The sequence below is a fragment of the Pectinophora gossypiella genome, chromosome Z, assembly GCF_024362695.1.
Source record: "Pectinophora gossypiella chromosome Z, ilPecGoss1.1, whole genome shotgun sequence".
Classification (NCBI taxonomy): Eukaryota; Metazoa; Arthropoda; class Insecta; order Lepidoptera; family Gelechiidae; genus Pectinophora; species Pectinophora gossypiella.
The window spans coordinates 7120623-7128684 of record NC_065433.1 but is presented as its reverse complement, the minus strand read 5'-3'; positions in this window follow the sequence as shown (position 1 = coordinate 7128684).

Below are 8062 nucleotides of genomic sequence, written 5' to 3'. Positions count from 1 at the left end.
GAAGATGTGATAAAAAAAATGTGATAAGGATAGGGTATATATCGTGGCCAAATCGTAAAATTGATCATTTCATGATGTGGTCGACCATTTCATGAATGGTCATATTTCATGAAATGGCCAACTTATGTTGACCATATCGTTGAAACGACAATGATTAATGATATATCAATCAACGTTTAGCCATATCGTTAATGTAGGCGGTGTCCATGCTATGTGGTGTAATAAAAATGCGAATAAGTAGTCGATTAATTTCTTAGGTTCAAAATTATGTACCTATTCGTTATGGAAAGTTGAACAATAACATTGATTCATCGATTATAATATCAATCAAGTTTTAAATATAATCGACACCAGCGCCACTATCGGTGGATAATATTACTAATTTTACGATATGATTGCCAACGTTTGGCCATATCATGAAGTAATCATGCATTTAGTTGCTCATATAGTTAAACGTTTTGTGTTCATTGATCTGGCCAAACTACATCATGATGTGGCCAACGAACATATAGTTTGTGATTTATAGTCACTGTAATCTTGTGGTACACTTGTGATGAGTTCTGTTATTAAGTTAAATTTGTGTAATGAAATGTATTTGATTTGATGATTTGATTATTGTAACATGTATGTTTCGTTTAATGATTTCAAAATTAAGTACTTACATCGAAAAAAATCTGAAATTATATAACGTTCTGTTCCTTGTAGTAACCTACCAAGTTCAGCGCCATCTAGCCAGCAGCTAGGAAACAAATTAAAAAGAAATAAAAAGGAAATCACTCATTGGCGCCTCGTGAAAAAAAGGTTATAAAATAGTCTATGGCTTACACTCTTCTAAATTATGTATCCAAACATTTTTCCTTAAAAAAAACAAAATATAATTTTTAAGTTAAAAACGAGAGCACGTAGTGTTTTTTTTTTCATTTCTATCGTTTTAAAGTGGTGTAATTGGAAAACTGCCCAGTATAGTTCAAGTTAAAATATTGCTAAACAAACGAGTAAGTATAAAATTTTTGTGAAAGATTTGGACGTTTAAAAATGAATGCTTCATTGCAAAAAACATTCGGTCTTTACGTATTTTGTAAGATTTATTTTGATTTAGTTTTAGTCATTATTTTATGTTACCTGTAGATGAAAAATCTTTTTATTATAATTATAATAAATATTTTTTTTTTATCTAAGTACATGGGTATTAAAAGTTATTTCTTGATAAAATGATAATAATACTAAATATAATTTATACTAGAATATATATAATAAGTTACATAAATTGTTAAGTAGATAATTGGTTAAAGCTAATTGTACAAATGTAAATTCTGACCACGTAACAAATGTTATGCTTAAGTTGCTGTGCTCCAACGGGGCGTCACAATGTACCTATCATGTATACCACCTATTTAAAATTGTGACTTGCAATAAATGATTATGATTATGAAACATAGCTAGCCAGAAGTGGGTGTACTAAACATCTCTGCCTACCCCTTCAGTGATATAGGCGTGATGCTATGTTGTTTATTTTATTTAATTTTAATACAGTAGTGCACGCGAGGAGCTCGGTGGCGCAGCGGTAAACGCGCTCGGTCTTCGATTATTGAAGTTAAGCAACATTCGTAAAGGCCGGTCATAGGATGGGTGACCACAAAAAAAAGTTTTCATCTCTAGCTCCTCCGTGCTTCGGAAGGCACGTTAAGCCGTTGGTCCCGGCTGCATTAGCAGTCGTTAATAACCGTCAATCTGCACTGGGCCCGCGTGATGGTTTAAGGCCCGATCTCCCTATTCATCCATAGGGAAGGCCCGTGCCCCAGCAGTGGGGACGTTAATGGGCTGATGATGATGAGTATAAGATTTACTTACTTTATATGTAGAGGAGCTCGGTGGCGCAGCGGTAAACGCGCTCGGTTTGCGATTGTTGAAGTAAAGCAACTTTCGCAGAGGCCGGTCATAGGATGGGTGACCACAAAAAAAAAGTTTTTATCTCGAGCTCCTCCGTGCTTCGGAAGGCACGTTAAGCCGTTGGTCCCGGCTGCATTAGCAGTCGTTAATAACCACCAATCCGCACTGGGCCCGCGTGGTGGTTTAAGGCCCGATCTCCCTATCCATCCATAGGGAAGGCCCGTGCCCCAGCAGTGGGGACGTTAATGGGCTGGTGATGATGATGACAGTAGTGCACACACTTTTAAAAAACAGCAGTGTAATTATTGTTATATTTTATAAACTGGTATTACTTTATTAAGTTTATTCTTTATTATAATATTTTTAGTCCAAGTATATTTATGTTGTACTTATTGTAATATTACATTCATACTTATTACGTTTGATCTCTACTCTAAAACATGAAATGCAACGTACCTATTTATTTTTACTATTATGTAGTCAGACATCCCGAATGTCCTTTAAAAAAACATATTTTATTTTATTTTTTCCTCAAAAATATGCTCTTTGAACTATTATATAATATAAAGGTGGTCCCTATAAAGATGAGCACAATAGAAAATCCGTAACATACGAAAATCTTTTCTCGAAACCTTCGGGGTTACCGAGTAAGAAATAATAGTTCGTCTGAAAGTTCATTCGACTTTACTTAGTAGAAACAGCTCACCACTTTTCACGTTCACGTTTCGTGTTAGTTGATCCGTGTTTCGGAGAACAGGTTTTCTGTGTAAACCATAAAGCAACACGAACCTCCGGCGGTCTATGGTTCAAACAAACTTAGGACGATTTCCTTTTAATGCAAACTAAGTACATCTCATCTCGCCAGATTCACCTGATTGTCCGAAAATAAGACGATCAGTGCTTCGGAAGGCAGGTTAAGCCATTGGTCCCGGTTACTATTTACTGATGTAAGTGAGTAATCGTTACATGAGCGAGAGGCCTTTGGCTCAATCATGACCCTGACACCAGGGTTGACGACCTGGTATCCAGCCTCACAACCCACACGATAAGAAGAAGACCTTTCACGTTGGTCTAATAGAAAGTTCGGTGAAGTGTGGGTACTTAGATCACCTTGAGATGAATGTACGATAAGGTACTAAAGTGGAATCAGTTTCTTACAAAGTAATAAATTAACTGGTTCCACTTAAGAGCTCCTGGTTACATGTAGTTTCTGTAATAGACCAAAAACACCTACAAAAAGATTTTCATAATTTTGACAACTAATGGTTCTAAATTTCACCACTATTTACAAATACTTGGGCTGGGCTCAGTGACTGCACTTTTGCTCTTTGATTGTACCTTTGAATAACCCAATTGGGATGTAGTTGTGAGCTTATGTTATATAAAAACCATCTGGAACATCTCTATGGTCCAGGGGTCGAACGTTGGGCTCAAGATCCGGAGGTCGCCAGTTCAAATCCCGATGGGAGCAAAATCACTCAAATCACTTTGTGATCCTTAGTTCGGTTAGAACCTTGCAGGCTGTTCGCCTGATAGTCCGCAAGTAAGATAATCCGTGCTTCGAAAGGCACGTTTAGTAACCGGTGCAGGCTATTTACCTAAATAAGTAATATAGTCGTTACAGGAATCATTTCAGAGCCCTATGGCTGCTCAGTAGCAACCCTGGCACCAGAGTTGATGAGGTCAGTTATTGATCTTATAACCCACACGATAGAAGATATTTTAAGCCATCAATGAGATAACATGATCAATAGTGTTACATTAGTCTCTTCACATTTAAATACAACATGCCGGGTATGATAAGTAGCAAACACCATTAACAGCAATCATATTACGAAACAAAAGAACCTCGCCAGTCGACTTGATTTTTCGGGTATCGATCGAGAAAAAATACAGAAAGTATTTTTAATTTCGAATCTTTGACTAGAAAGTAAAATGGAACGCCACCTTTACTGGTAAAGAAATCGTTCGTGATTTAGGCGAAAGGAAACGACGTCGAAGAAATGGAGAGTGTATTCGGAGCACACGAGCCTCACGAAATGAATTCAGCGTCGCGTTGGAAACCTATTTCGACTACCTACCGATATAGGGCGGGCAGCTATAGTCCGTTCACATGTAAAATAGCTCGGCCCGCCGGCAATGTTGCTCTACTTCGTTGGGAATATATTTCCAGTTCATCATATTTTCGTTTGAATAGGAATGGCAAATTATTATTGTTATTTTGTTGAATAGGTACCGATTAATATTGTTATGATTAAGTTAAAAGATAAGATAGTGTCATTATTTAAGTCTTACTAGACCTCTTTCAATATTCAAACAAACTTATTTTCATACAATCAAGGTAAACGTTCCACTGTTGGGCTCAGGCCTTTCTGTGCCGTTTTAATGAGTATACTTATTATATTATACTACACTTACACGGAAAGTGCCTTCTTCTTTTCTGAAAATGGAGCAAAGTATAATATGTATGGAAATCTATTACCGGTGGTTTAAATTTTGTGATGTGATGTACTATATAGATTAGTGGCAAATGTTACTAGGAGTAGAAGAGCGTATTATGGCTGAATGTATTTAAAAACAAAAAAACACGAATAAAAATAAGAGTAAAACTACAACTCTAAAGAAACTAAAAAGTGAACTGAACTGTATCAAAAACTAAAATTTAGAATAATATATTTAAAAAAATATATATTTGTAACATATTTGTGAATTTTAAATATAAATTCATTAGATATTCAGACGGTCGAAGTTGCAGTATAAAGCACTGGTATCACTTGGGAGTAAGTACAAATTCGGGTATAAGTCATCGGTCACTATCTGTCATCGGTGAACAATGTACTATTATAAAAAGATTAAGGACTTTAAAGTAATTTGTTATAAAATTCATAACATGTTATTTATGCGTTTTTTTTTCAATTCCATACGTCTCTGCTCTACTCGGATGCAATACGAACGCTTCTCAATTCTAATTATTAAATTATTGTAACAATTATAAATTAAAACATGAAAACACCTAATTATACCAGCATTATTAATGTCAACATTTTAAAATAGAAAGAGATTATCGCGTTAAATAGCAGTATTGTTCATTATTAGGTTTTAAAGGCATTATCAGCCAATTATGATTTTGCAACTCAGTCTAATAGATCAGTTACTCTAATTATGCACTGGTCCTTATTTAGATAACTAACCAACCAGTGTAGAAATCAATGCAAATAAATAAGTTAATAAAAAAATAAGTAGAGCACGTTTCAGTTGCTAGCGCCTACAAGCAGGGTACTGGGGGCTACTTCTCTGTTATATCTGCCCAAGATACATGCCTCGCATAGGCGCACTCGTGTTACCGGCCGAGCCGGCCAGCGGGGTAGGGGGACGCCGCCCCACCCGTCCCCCTGCCACCCGCGCCCCGCTCCCACCCCTGCCATCTAGCGGCGACTAGCCCGCTAGGGTTAATTCAAACTATTCCATTTGAATATTTTAAAATCTTAAAATTTTCACTTTTCAATGGAAATGGTTCGTATGCATTTTGTTCCGTTTTAAATGTAAATAATTATTATATACAAGAATACCTGTTTACTTATACTGTGACTTCGTTTAATTTTCATTACCATATTCTTAATACTTGTTTTGACTTGACTTGAGATAATTATTATGTAAGTAAATAATATGTATATCTTGAGGAAAAAGCTTTTTGTTTTCTATTTCTGACAATTTTTACTTCCAAAGATACAATAATGTTCAGCTACTACTGTATCAGTGAAGCCTCTTAACTATTAAGTACCAAGAAAAACAACTGCTTAGTATTGGTGAATAGTATTCCTAATTAACTATTCTTGTTTAGCAGTAGATAAAGCTTACCATTTCGGTCGTTTATTTACATTAAGTTTTACTAAGATATCAGGTTACCTTCGGTTTCTACCTAACTCCAAATACCTATAACTTACGTGTAAAGTAAAATTTCATAAAATATATGTCACCTACATGCAAAAAGTACCTACGAGTAATTTTAAAATGTGCGAGAGCTGGTAAGTCCGGGCCGCGCGGTGACGGGCGGTGGCAGCCCTTCTGTCCGGCCACGGCGTGCAGGGCTGCCGCGCGCTGCCCGCGTGCGTGCCCGCACCGCTGTAAACAACTTACCCTCGTATGGAGGCGGATGGACGTCCCTAACCCCCCAGAGAAAGGGGTGCCCCCGCTTCTTCCTTGTTCCTCCTTGTGCAAATTCCCCTGGCGATGGAAATGTGCTCGGCCACATTTTATACAATTTCTAGTCCGTGCGTTCCAAACTTTACTCATGTCCACATCTTTATTAAATTGCTTAATTCCCGCGACGCGCGTCGCAGTCCGGCCGGCGCCCGGCTCAGATTAAGACGCTCTATGAATGGCTTGGCCAAGTTATTAAGGTTGTTTGTTGTGAACAATTTCCCGGCCGTTGACTTTCCGTTTCATTCACTCGGCAAGTTGTTTCCGCAACTCTCGGAAGTATCGCTAGATGCTTGTAATGCCCCGACATAATTGTTACGCCCCTGACTTACTTTTGGAACAAATTGGAATCTCGCGTCTTTCCTATGTCTTGACTTTCAAGTGACAACATTAGGGTACTTACAAACATTTCATTTTAATAGATAATGGTCACAATCGGAGTATATAAGTAGGAAATGTGACTCTACCTACCTTGAACTCTTTCATTTCGTAGCTCTTGGTAATTAGAAGTAAACTATCAGATCACTGTCACTACCAAAATGTCTATATTTCGTTAAATAATAGAGAATATAATACTTACGCCATAAACTATGTTTACGAAATAATACAAAGCAAACATTCGCACAACCAGTATTCTGAACCTACGATTAATGTGAGTCAAGTTCCAGATCCCGTCGATTTCTAAGGACTGAACTAGTCTACGTAGCCCTGTCATTCTAGGTTAACTCCGTTAAAGGAGAGCTCTTAACGGGTGGTCGATGAATGGTACACGGGGAATTACTTACGAATCTCGACCCTCTGGTAACCCTTTACAAAGGTTTAGTCACAGTACAAGAAAAATGCAAAATATTTATTTTGCCACACCACTTCAATTTAAATGTTATATTCAATTACGTACGCTATTGAATATATAATGAAACAAGGCAATTTGACAAAAATATGTAAGTACCTATACGTAACTATTACAGGATAACACTTTAAATATGGAACAAAATATCTCAATTATGATATAGCTACGTCTAAATTACTATATATGTTTACTTCTATAAGAACCAGTAGGTCCCACACCAAATAACTCACAAAACGCCTAAACACTAAACAAACGCGGTATAAGTAAATTACAAAGCTATAACAATGGCAAAATTCGCTTAGTGCTAGCACTATTGGAGGTCATAGAGTCCATTGTTGGAATACTTGTCATGTACAGAATTACTGGGCTTTTAATTAAACTCAAGTAATTTGGAGGCTGGGTTGGCAGGAACGTGGCCATGTATTAGGTACCTCCAATCTTCTGCATACTCATTTGGATATGTTTAAACAGTGCGAAGGGAGGCAGGGAGGCAACGCCGGGCCATGGTTAGTTCTCGCTACAGATAAATTAATAACGTAGAGTAGGTAGGTATGCTTAGGTATACCACGCGTGTCCGCTAGTAAGGGCGAGCAGGCGTGTCCCGATAATGCGGGGCTTCTTTAAAGTTAATCCAGTTTTTGTTTGTAGGTAGTAGGTAGGTGTTCTACGCGTTACGATTTTACAAACTAAATTTTAAAATAACAAATTCAATTCACCTATGACGTTGCACAATATTATTATGATACGAGCAGTCATCATCCCATTTATCACAGGGTCCGCTTACCTAACCTAAAGATTTGACAGGTCCGGTTTTTTACAGAAACGACTGTGCTGTCTGCCCTTCTAAGCGCGAAAGAAAAATCTGCTTAATACAGGTTAGATCACATACCTCCGAAAAGTGCATTTCTCGGGAATGTGGGTTTTTACACGATGTTTTCCTTTACCGCTGAGCACATGATAATCGTTTAGGATCCAAACATGTATTCGACAATGGTTTAGCCTGTGCTGGATTCGAACCTGCTACCTCATAGTGAGAGGCACCACGGCTCGGTTGGGTATTATGATACGAGTAGTAGTACGTTCACGACTATATGCTAATCGTAGTAGTCAGAAGTACATCCA